The 12,615-nt window shown below is 35.9% G+C and overlaps 1 pseudogene; it reads left to right on the top strand.

Annotated features, from left to right (window-relative positions):
* The window catches only part of LOC113181227 (small ribosomal subunit protein uS2 pseudogene), a 128,173-nt pseudogene extending 118,505 nt beyond the window's left edge, over positions 1 to 9,668 (top strand).
* The last annotated feature ends 2,947 nt before the right edge of the window (positions 9,669 to 12,615 follow it).

The following is a 12,615-nucleotide window of genomic DNA, read 5'->3' as shown; positions in this document are numbered from 1 at the left end:
AGGAACTTTGGCCCAGCCCAGGACATCGCTGTTTTCTGTCTGTACAAAGCATATGTGAAAAGCATGGGGAAGGCTTACTAAATGTTTATTTAAAGAATGAATGAACAGGGGGTTGGAGTTGTCGCTCAGTGGTAGAATGCACACCTAGTATGTGTAAAGTGCTGGGTTGGATCCTCAGTACCACATTAAAATATATATATATATATATATATATATATATATATATATATATGAAAAATACCTTTATATATTGTCCTCAGTACCACATTAAATATATATATATATTTATTTATATATATATATCAAAGGTATTTTATGTATATATTATATAAAAGTATTCAAAATACCTTTGATATATATATATATATTTATATATATCTGTTATATATATATATATATATATATATATATATATATATATATATATATAAAAAACACTTTAAAACAGATAATGCCCCTGGTTATACTTCTACCTCTTTTAAACAATTTTGCTTGTGATTTGGCATTACTCATATAACAGGAATCCCATACAATCCACAGGGACAAGGCATAGTTGAAAGAGCTCATCAAACTATTAAAATGTACTTATTAAAGCAAAAAGAAGGAATTGGGAAGGGGTATATTCTAACAGGACAATGGAAAGGTCCTGACCCAGTGATTGTCTGGAGTTGGGGTTCTGTTTGTGTGTTTCCACAGGAAAGAATAGCAGCTGATTTGGATTCCAGAGAGACTAACCAAAGCAATTTCTACAGACAAAAAAGAAGATGATTTGACTCAAATCCATAACAGGTTATATCCAGAGCTCCAGCTTGGCTATTCTTACATCGGTGACAGTGATTAACCAGGATGCTTTTTTCAATATCTATTTTATTATTGCATTTTCCCACATCATAAAGTTCTATTTTATTTTTTGAGCTCATACAAACCTAGGTTAATGTTTTTCTGGTCAGTTTTATTTTTTGACTGTGGAGTTTTTAAACATTGCAATGGAGATTTCACTTAGGTAAAGCTACAAGGCCTTTACTATTGTCTTATGTGTTGTATGTTATGTATGCACACTTCTGTTTTGTGTTGTATGTCTGTATGTGCGTATTTCCATATATAATATATGAGGAGCGCTTGTGAAAAAATGAATCTGAATTTTTTTATTATTCACGTGATTTAAATGGTTTAATTTAAATTAGGTAAACAGCTGTTAAGAATTGTTTTTAAAGGTGGTTAACAGATCTGTTTGTTTACTAATTTAAATTAGGTAAACAGCTGTTAAGGATTGTTTTTAAAGGTGGTTAACAGATCTGTTTGTTTACTTTCACCTTTCCTTTTCATTATATTTAATAATTCTGTTCAGGATAATGTAAATTGTTCAAAAAATTGTTTTCTTAGTACCTGTTGAAATGTTGCATAATTTCTTTTTAGCATCATTTCCAGAATTCCTATCTTCATCCCAGTGCTGGTAAAGACAAAGATAAAACCAAACTACAGCTTCTATGATAGCTATCACAGTAAACTGTATAAAGTGATGCATCAATGAATAATAACTCAACAAGTAATGCTCAATCAAGGAGTCAATTTACTTTGGGAGGAGATGGACATATTGATATATTCCTCCGCTTTGAACTGCTTGCAGAACTTGCCTGGACTATGTATCACTCATATGCATTGTGAACTATCTGTTGGTGCAACGAATTGTGGTAGTACTGGCATATCTTTGCTGATGGTGTCACCAGTGATGCAATTTTTCCAAAGGAGCTTTCAATTGGCTTGGTGTCATGGCATTTCTCTATCCTCCTCCCTCCTGCTAGTGATGGTCTAAAATTTGGGGGCCAAAACAGGTGGGGCAAAGAACCTCACCCCCCCACCGGCACCAAGGCCAAATTTGGGGGCCAACAGAGGTGAGGCCAAGAACCTCACCACCCACTGGTGCATAGGCCTATCCACAAGTATGGCTGTATGCTGGACCGGTAGTCAGTGACAGGTATGATCCAATTGCAGTTGTATCAACCTAAGACAGGAGGCTGACACCTAGAGGTCAGTTTATCCAATGACGGGTAAGGACCATATGTTGAATTGGAAAACCTAACAGGCACGTTCCCTAAGCCACATTGCTTGTTGTTTAATTAATCAGAAAGGGGGAAATGCTGAGAGCCATAACCGAGTAGGAATGACACATGGCAATTTCCTTGTCAGCCTACCCCATGTTGCTTAGAGGGAGGACTCTCCATTGTGGAAATGGGCTTGCCTTGAACCCAGGTCATTTGCAGTGACATTGCATGAATGTTTGAGAAAGGTGACCCTGCTCAAGGACCAGGGCGGATCCGGGTTTAGGGCGGTTCCATGTTTAGGGTGTGGATCCTGCTGGGAATAGGGTGGTTCCAGGTTTAAGGTGGATCCTGCTGGGAATAGGGTGTATACTGCTGCCTCAGGCACCCGCTTCTTGAGTTCCTGTTGAGTTCTCTCGGGATTCAGAGAGTATTTGTGATGCAGAGCCTGGTGGAGGTGGGGATTTTTTCCCAGAACCTGCATGTAGAGTGCCGGTGAGAGTTCGGGAATAAAGAATTGCTGTTTGAATCTACAAGGCTGTGAGTGGCTCGTGATTTTGTGCCCAGCCAGACTGTGGCAATATATATTCCCCAAAGATAAATTAAAATAAACATTTTTACTTTAAACTTTTTAAATTTGGATTCATCAGGGCTTAGTGCTATGGAAAGGCATATGTGTCCAAAAAATGTACATAAGCCCAAGGTACTTTGAAAGGATATTCTAACAGGACAATGGAAAGGTGCTGACCCAGTAATTGTCTGGAGTTGGGATTCTGTTTGTGTGTTTCCACAGGGAGAACAGCAGTCGATTTGGATTCCAGAGAGATTAACTAAAGCGATTTCTACAGACCAAAAAGAAGATGATTTGGCTCAAATCCATAACAGCTGATATCCAGAACTCCAGTTTGGCTATCCTTACATCTGCAACAGAACCAGGATGCTTTTTTCAATATCTATTTTATTATTGCCCTTTCACACATCATGAAGTTCTATTTTGTTTTTTGAGCTCATACAGACATAGGTTAATGTTTTGCTGATCAGTTCTATTTTTTGACTATAGAGTTTTTAAACATTGCAATGGAAATTTCACCTGTAAAAGTTATAAGGCCTTTACTATTATGGTATGTGTTGTATGTATTATACTATGTATGCACACTTGTGTTTTGTGTTGTATGTTTGTATGTACGTATGTCTATATATCATATATGATGAGCGCTCATGAAAAAATGGATCCAAATTTTTTTTTTTGATTCACGTGATTGAAATGGTTTAATTTAAATTGGGTAAACAGCTGTTGAGGATTGTTTTAATATGTGAACAAAAAAGGAGGTTAACAGATCTGTTTGTTTACTTTCACCTTTCCTTTTCATTATATTTAATAATTCTGTTCAGGATAATGTAAATTGTTCAGAAAATTGTTTTCTTTTAGTGCCTGCTGGAATGTTACATAATATTTTCTTTAGCCATTATTGCCAGAATTCCTATCTTCATCCCAGTGCCAGTGAAGACAAAGATAAAACCAATCTACAGCTTCTGCAATAGCTATCACTGAAATGCTTGTAGAACTTGCCTGGACTATGTATCACCTGTATGCACTGTGAACTCACTTGTATGCATTGTGAACTATCTGTTGGTGCAGCGACTTGTGGTAGTGTTGGGGTATTTTTGCTGATGGTGTCATCTGTGGTACAATTTTTCCAAAAGGAGCCCTCAATTGGCTTGGTTTATCCTCCTCCCTTCTGCTTGTGATGGTCATTCAGCTAAAATTTGGGGGCCAATAGAAGTGAGGCAAAGAACTTCACCCCCCTGCTGGTACAAAGGCCTATCCACAGGTGTGGCTGTATGCTGGACCAGTAGTCAATGAAGGGTAAGATCCAATTGCAATGGTACCAACCTAAGACAGGAGGCTGATGCCTTGAGGTCAGCTCATCTGATAATGGGTAAGAACTGTAATTACTATTGGACAAGTTAAGGCAGGCAAGGTCCCTAAGTCACATGCTTGTTGTTTAAACAGAGAGGGGGAGATGTTGAGAGCCACAGCTGAAGGGGCCCCAGCAAACTTCGAGCTGCCAGCTGATTGGCTCCTCTGCGGTGATGCTCATTGGGCTGTTTCTCTGCCCTTCCAGACCACGGAGCTGCTCACTGGGGGACTCTTTTGGCTCTGCCCACATGACCCAGTGAATTAGCCTCAAGAGCAGGAGTGAGGGGGTTGAGAGGCTTGTGGGAAGCCAGTGGTGGCAGTTTGGCTCTGAGGGAATTCCTGAAAAGCTCTTGTGCTGCAGCTTGTGTGTTCTAAAAATAAAGTTAGTTTCTGCTTGATAAGTGGCTTGTTAATTGTGCCCAGCCAGACTGCGGCATTTGGTGGCCTATACAGAACGACTGAGGGTTAGTGATAAGGTAAACTGCTTGCCCCTGAGGGCAGGGCAATAGGATGGGTAGCCATTTTAAGATTCTTCTTTCATTTTGTTTTGCTTTTGTTTTAAGTTGCCTGTCCCTAGAGATGAGTGAGACGGAAGAAAAACCGATCACTTCTGAGGAAAAACTATTTGCATCTGAGGAATAGATAGGGAGACAGATAGGAACAGATAGGATGGACATTTCAGGAGGATAGAAAGGCTGTCATAATGATTTTTTGTTGTTCCATTTATGTTTCATTTTGTTTTGGTTTTGTTTGGCATCACATTGTTGGGTTGTATTATAGTAGAAATATGGGATCAGAAATTAGTAAAAAACAAACCGAAAGAGGGTATATATATGTATATATGATATATATCTATATATATCAAAGGTATTTTATCCAACTGCAACTAAGAACAATTTTTTTTTAAAAAAAGAATGAATAAACAAAAGGCAAACAGATGTCAGCTATGAAGAAAAAGAGTAGTGTCACCAGCAGCAATACATGTACCTGTATATATAACTAAAAATGCCTTTCTCTCTATCTATACTCAGAATTTCTTTTAAATCTTACATCAAATACTCTAATAGATCAATATATCCCTGGAATAAAGATTTGTCACTGTAATCTATAATAAAATTTCTGTTTTAGCAGCAATTAAGAAAGTAAAAAGTTCTCAAAGTTATAGAACTTCATGTATTTATCCCTGATGATTGTTTTAAAACATAATACAAGTTCTAGGTCAGGCAATACAATAAGTTCTCTAATATAAAATAGAAAAAAATCAAATATCAGTAATATCATGTGGGTCAACTGTAGAGAACTTATTGCCCCCAAAACCAAAAATATACTGGTAGATCTTGCCAAACTCTGCAATATTCTCCTTTTCTGGAGTTGGTTTCTTTCCCTAGGAGGCTCATCTTGTGATGCTCACATGGCTTGCAATAGCTCTTAAGACTACATCCTTCCTCATCTTTCTTGATCAGAAGGAAGAAATATCCTATTCACTACATTCTAAACAAAATATCTGAGAGATACCTTAAACTTGCTTAGGTGTCGTACCTCTCCCTGAACCAATAACTATCTAGATATTAGTTTCCAAATTTTTCTAACAAACACCACAGAACTGGGGACAAAAAAGTGGAAATTTATTTTCCAACAAATTTGGAAGTTTGAAGTCTAAAGTGAAGGTGTCTCCAGCATTGATTTCTTTTCAAGGTCTCTCTTTTTGGAAAGAGTTACTCTGATCTATTCATTTAACAAAAATCCTGAATACAATATACAATTGTTAGGTATAGTTCTCCAAATGTACATTAGATCTCCAAACTTATTTATCCTATTTACCTTCTACTTTGTGTCTTTTGATTACATATTGCCATATTCTCTTCCCACCCATATTCTGCTAACCATTGTTGTAATCTGTATCTGTATATAGTTCATTTTCCCCCACTCTGCCTCCACATATGACATCATACTACATTTTTCTTTCTGTGTATGGTTTCCTTCTCTTAATATTCTCCAGTTCCATAATGTGTGGAAAAGGGCAGATATCTTCCTTTTTGTGACTGAATAATATTCTATTGGATGTGTAAAACAGTCTTTGTTCATTGATGTATGGATAGACATTGAGGTTTTTTTAATATCTTGGTTATTGTGAATAATGCTGCAATGAACATGGGAGTGCAAATATCTTTACAATCTTTTTATTTCATTTTCTTTTGTGTATACCTTGGAAAGGGATTAGGAGGACATATGGCAGATATAGTTTTAATTTTTACGGGAGCCTATATTTTACAAAATGGCTATACTGATCTGTATTCTCACCAACAGTGTGTATTGGTCTCCCTTTTCTTCTTTTTCTTAACATTTTCACTGGCATCTTCAATGTCACCCAAAACGCTCATGTGTTAGGCAATGTAGTGATGTTTGATGGTGAAACAATTAGATTATGAGGGTTGTAAACTCACCATGGATAATCCATTTGATAGATTTGATAATTTGAATGGACTGCTGGGTGGTAACAGTAGGCAGGAAGCGTATACCTGGAAGAAGTAGGTCACTGGGGACATGACCTTACACTGTATCTTACCCCTGGGTCCTCTACCCTCTCCCTCTTTCTTCCACTCTCTCTTCTTCCAGGTTTCCATGACATAAGCAGCTTTCCTCTGACACACCCTACTGCTATGAAGTTTTGTCTTACCTCAGACCCAGAGAAATGGACTTAGAAAACCATAAACTGAATCTCTGAAACCATGATCTCAAAATGAACTTCTGCTCTTCTAGGTTGTTCTTGTAAGGTATTTTGGTCAAAGCAATGCAAAGATCCTCATCAATGCTTAGTCTCTCTGGTCTCTTTGATAGATGTCGTAACAGGTGGAGATGGTATCTCCTTGTGACTTTGTCTTGTATTTCCTTTATATTAGTGATATCAAACACCCTCCAATGTACCAGTTGGACACTTTAATATTGTATTTTGTGAAATATCTACTCAGGTCTTTATATCATATTTTAATACATTTGTTTATTGTTTTCATCTTGTGTTGTGTATTTTCCTCATTATATATTTTTGAATATTAATACCTGAAGATATATTGATTTGAAAATATTTTTCCCATTCTATAGGCTGCTTTTTAACTCTCGATTGTTCTCTGTTTTGTGCAGAAGCTTTTTAGTTTGATGTAGTCCCTTTTATTTATTTTTGATTTACTAGCCTGAGCTTTTGATGTGATATCCAAGAAATTATTGCCAAGTCCAATGTCAAGGCGGCTTCTGCCTGTGTTTTCTTCTAAGAATTTTATGGCAGCAAGTCTTTTATCCATTTTGAGTTGATTTTTATGTATGGCCTAAAATTAGAGTTCAACTTTACTCTTTTATATACAGAAATCCAATTTTCTTAGTGCCATTTATTGAAGAGACCAATTCTTTCCCTATTGTGTATGTGTGTATGTATGCGTTTGTGTATTTGGTGCTTTTGTCAAAAAGTGGTTGACTCTACATGTTTGAATTTATTTCTGGGCTCTGTATTCTGTTAAATAAATCTATGTTTCTGCTTTTGCACCAGCTGACTATGTACCTTTGTAATATAATTTTACATTAGAATATGTCATGCCCCCAATTTTGTTTTTTTCCTCTCAGTATTGCTTTGGCTACTTGGGGTCTTTCGTTATTCCATACAAATTCAGATTGTTTTCATATTTTTGTCAAGAAAGCTTTTGCAATTTTGATAGATATTACACTGAATTAGTACATTGCTGAAAGTAGTATGGCAATTTTAACATTTTTAATTCTTCCAATACTTGAACTTGGAATTGTTTCCATTTATTCGTGCCCTCTTTAATTTCTTTCATTAATCTTTTATAATTTTCAGTGTACAGTTCTTTCAATTCCTTGGATAGATTTATTGCTAAAAACCTTATTTTACTTTTTCAACGTTATCATAAAGGAGATGATTTTCTATTTCACTTGATAATTTGTGTATAGAAATATCATGGATAACTGACTCCTATGGTTGTTCCATTCCTAGTGTTTTGGGGACTATCTTTACTGCTTTTCAGAGTGGTTGTACTCATTTTTATTCCCACAAAAATACATGAGTGTATCATTTTACCTACATTCTCACCAGCATTTATTATCCAATATCACTCTTACTCAGGATTGCTTTGGCTATTCTGTGTCTTTTATTCTTCCAAATGAATTTGGGGACCAGCATTTTTTTCCATTCTGTGAAGAATTTCATTTGATCTTTTAGTGGGGATTGCATTTAATTTGCGTGATACTTTTGATATATGTCCTTTCCTTGGTATTTTCCCCAAAGAACTAAAATCAGCATGCTATAGTTATACAGGCATATCAATGTCTTTAAAAGAGCAATTCACAACAGCCAAGTTTTAGAACCAGTCCAAGTACCCATTAACAGTTGAATGGATAAAGAAAATGTGGTACATATACATAATGGAATTATACCCAACCGTAAGGAAGAATGCAATTATGGCATTTACTGGTGAATAGAAAAAACTGGAAATCATGCTCAGTGAAATAAGCCAAATTATGTCATAAAGTCAAAGTTTTCTCTCACATTAATAAGCTAGACCAAAATAAGTGAAAAAAGTTGGGAGATTCCATAAAAATAAAAGGAAGGTCATTGGAGTAGAAGAAGGGGATTGAAGGTTAGGGAGGATGCATGTAAAAGGGTGGGACTGTGGAATGAAATTGACCAAATTTTGCTATCTCTATATAATAACATACCACAATGAATTTCACCTTTATGTATCTCTATAAATCACTATTTTTTAAAAAAATAGCCTTTCTGAATTATCCATGGTGTATTTCATACAGCTTTGTTCTTTATTCCCATCATAACTTAAAGGGGGGATTTTTACAGTGTCTAGAGTCCTGATGTCCTATAAGTGAAGGAGGAAAAAGTAAAAATTCTTTCAACAGAAACCCACTTATAAGTCACCAACCTTAATTTACAGATGAATAATATATTTACAGAAGGAAGACTTATGGCATCTACATTATAAATCTGAAGAGGACCCCGGGAGAAGATTTTGCTGGAAGCTTGTGCTGTTGTTGCCACTGAAAACCCTGCTGATATCAGTGTGGTGTCCTCCAGGAACACTGACCAGAAAGCTGTGCTGAAGTTTGCTGCTGCCACAGAAATTCCTGAAACCTTCACTAACCAGATCAAGGCAGCCTCTCGGGAGCCACATCTTCTGGTGTTACTAATTCCAGGGCTGACCACCAGCCTCTTAGGGAATTAAGTTTACGTCAACCTGCCTACCACTGTTGTGTGTAATAGATTTTCCTTTACACTATGTGGACATTGCTATTCAGTGAAACCACAAGGGAACTCACTCTATGGGTATGATATGGTGGATGCTGGCCTGAGAAGTTCTGTCTGTGTGTGACACCATTTCCTGTGAAGACACATTGGAGATCATGCCTGATGTCTACTTCCACAGAGACCCTGAAGACAATGAAAAGGAAGAAAAGAAGCTGATGAAAAAAAGCTGTGGCTAAGGAGGAATTTGGGGGGGTGAATGTTCTGCTGCAACTCCTGAGTTCATTGCTGCTGAGGTTGAGGTTGAGACTGGTCTGCAGGAGGGCAGGTGCCCTCTGAGCTGATCCAGCAGTTCCCTACAGAAGATGGGAGGGCCCAGTTGGTGAATGAGGACTGGTCTGCAACTCCCACTGCTCAGGCCACTGAGTGGGTTAAAAACAACCTCTAGTGGTCTTGAGCTGTTCTTCTGAAGACACTTATGCAAAATGAGATTACAGAAAGATTACAGAAAGTAAACACCAGTTTCTGAAAAATAAAATAAGTAAAAAAATAAATAAATAAATGGAAGACCAGTAGAGTAGAGAAAGAAGAGTAGGGGGAAGTTGAAAGGGAGGGAAAGAGGAAATAATGGGGACTGAAGGGGAGTAAACCATATTCCATGCATGTGTGATTATGCCAAAATGAACCCTACTATTATATATAACTATAATTCACTAAGAAAAATTTAAAAATTCAAAGAAAGATTTAAAATATACAACGGATTGTTATATGTCAGTTTTATTTTTTGCAACTTTATTTATTAGATCTGATGGTGGTTTTTTTTTGAGAAATGTTAAAGTCTTTGTGGTTTTCTACATAGAGGATTATGTCACTTGCAAATAGAAACAATTCTACCTCTTTCTTTCAATTTATGTACCATTTTACTTGTTATTGCTCTTGATAGTACCTCCAGTACTCCCTTAAATAGATGCGGGAAGAGTGGGCATCAACAGATTCTTCAGAAATAAAAGGTATAATTAAGGCTATTTGAACAATTACATGCCAACAATTTTGATAAGCTAGAGGAAATGGATAAATTCCAAAAAAAATGTATCAGGAAGAAATAGAAAACCTGAACATACAACTAATAAGAGATTAAAGTTGTAATTTAAAATCTTCCAACAAAGAAAGGTCCAAGCCCAGATGGCTTTATACTTATTTTCCAAGCAAAGTTAATATCAGCATTCCTTAAATTTTTATTCCAAAAATAGAGATGAAGAGAATACTTCTTCATATATTTTATGAGGCCAGTATCACCTTGATACCTAAGCTGGACAAAATATCACAAATGAAGAAAACTATAGACTTAAGATCTCTGATGAATATCCATATAAAATTCTTAATAAAATATTAGCAGTTCCAATTCAATAACGTATCAAAAAGATCATATGTCATGTTCAAGTAGGATTTATCCTCTGCATGCCAGGACAGTTTAACAAACACAAATCAATCAATGTGACTTCACATTAATAGAATGAAAGACAAAAAATATCAATTGATGTAGACAAGGCATTCAACAAACTTCCATGCCCTTTTCAATGAAATGTTGGCAGTTTAGGTATAAAAAATAGGTTTTCCACATAATAAGGGCATTTATGAAAAACCCACAGTTATCATCATAACTAAAGGGGAGTAAGTCAAGCTTTTCTTCTAAAATCTGATAAAAGACAAGTTTAGCCATACTAAACTTATTTAAAGAAGTAAATGGACACTCTAAGATCATTCTATTGTACTTTAGAGTTTTACATGATTGTTCTGCAATGCGTTTATACATTTACCTCCTATAGCTTTTGCATGAATAGAGGAAAGTAGGTATTTATTTACAACTATAAAGCAAATTGGATTGATCCAAAGCAGTGAAGTTCATTGTCATAGAGAACTTTAGAGTTAAAAGGAACCTGTTTCATCTTGGACACCAGCATCATCCAATAGAACTTTCAGTGATGACAGAAATTGTGTATATTTGCTCTTTCCAGTACAGTAGCTGCTAGTTTTGCATGGCTATTAAGCTCTTGAATTGTGCCTGTTTTTGTGCCCGAGGGACTGAAAATGTTTTACTTACTGTTAATTAATTTAAACTAAAAAAAGCCACATGTTGCTAATTACTACCACTGTGTACAGCCTAGATGGTGTCTTACTGTGTATCAATGCTAAATTCTGACAACTCTACCTCTATAACGACCTCATCTGGCAAGAACTGTTATTTTTATCCTTTTTTCAAATGAGGATATCAAGACATAGAGTGACAGACTTCTCTGTACTGAGACCTAGATAATCTGACTCTAGAGCTTAAAACCCCTAAGTTTCACACAGGAAAAAGACCAATTTCTATGAATACAAATGATTTCTTGTTTTCTTACAGATAACTTATGCCAGAGCTTAGACTGCAACTCAGATCATTACTGAGCACCATTGGACTTCAAGTTCCAAATTTATTGTTGTTTACAGCTAGACATTTCGGAGTGTCTAGAAAATGTCAGTCTCTGGATACTAAAGATATAATAGTAAACAGTGGGACTATTTGGAACTTCTATTCATGAGGAGTAAGAGTATCCCTAAAAAAACATGACAAATAGTAAATGACATCATAGTAAGTAGAGGGTGATAGGTGCTATGCAAAGGAAAGAGCAAAGCAGAGAGATGTAGAGAGAGGGAAGGAGAGAGAGAGAGAGGAGGATCAAAGCTGAAAGTACTAGGATTGGGATGGTAGTCAGTTGCAGTTTAAAATATAATAGGATGAACTTTAGGGAGAAGGTAGAATTTGAACAAGCGAGAAAGGGAAATCATTCCTTTTGCAATAACTGAAGAAAACAAGTTTAAGGCAAATGAAATAGCTAGTCAAATGTTCTTAAGTCAAGGATATACCTGGAAAATTCAAATCATAGCCAGGAGACCAGTGTGACCATAGCAGGAGTAAGGAGGGAAATTAGAGGAGATGAAGGGCAAATTTTTGAGTTGTTGAAAGATAACAATTCTCAAAATTTGAGTTAAAAATTTATTTTTAACAAATATATAAAACAAAATTTTTACATATTAATTCAGTATATGCAATATTTTGATACATATATCCATTTTATTTGTTTAATTTAATTAAGGTTCAACACATCTATCTCCTCAAACAATTATAATTTCTTTAAGGTTAAAAATATTCAAAAGCCAGTCACAGTAGTGTATGCCTGTAATTACTGTGACTCAGGAGGCTGAGACAGGAGGATTATAAATTTGAAGCCATTCTCATAAACTTCTATGAATACAAATGATTTCTTGTTTTCTTATAAATAGAAGTGTCTGAACAGTATTTATGTATGTATAACACATTGAAAGAATCCCTAAGCAACTTAGCACAACTCTGTCTG

Source organism: Urocitellus parryii, chromosome 5 (assembly GCF_045843805.1).
Source record: "Urocitellus parryii isolate mUroPar1 chromosome 5, mUroPar1.hap1, whole genome shotgun sequence".
In the NCBI taxonomy this organism is placed as follows: Eukaryota; Metazoa; Chordata; class Mammalia; order Rodentia; family Sciuridae; genus Urocitellus; species Urocitellus parryii.
This window is presented reverse-complemented; position numbering and strand designations above follow the sequence as displayed.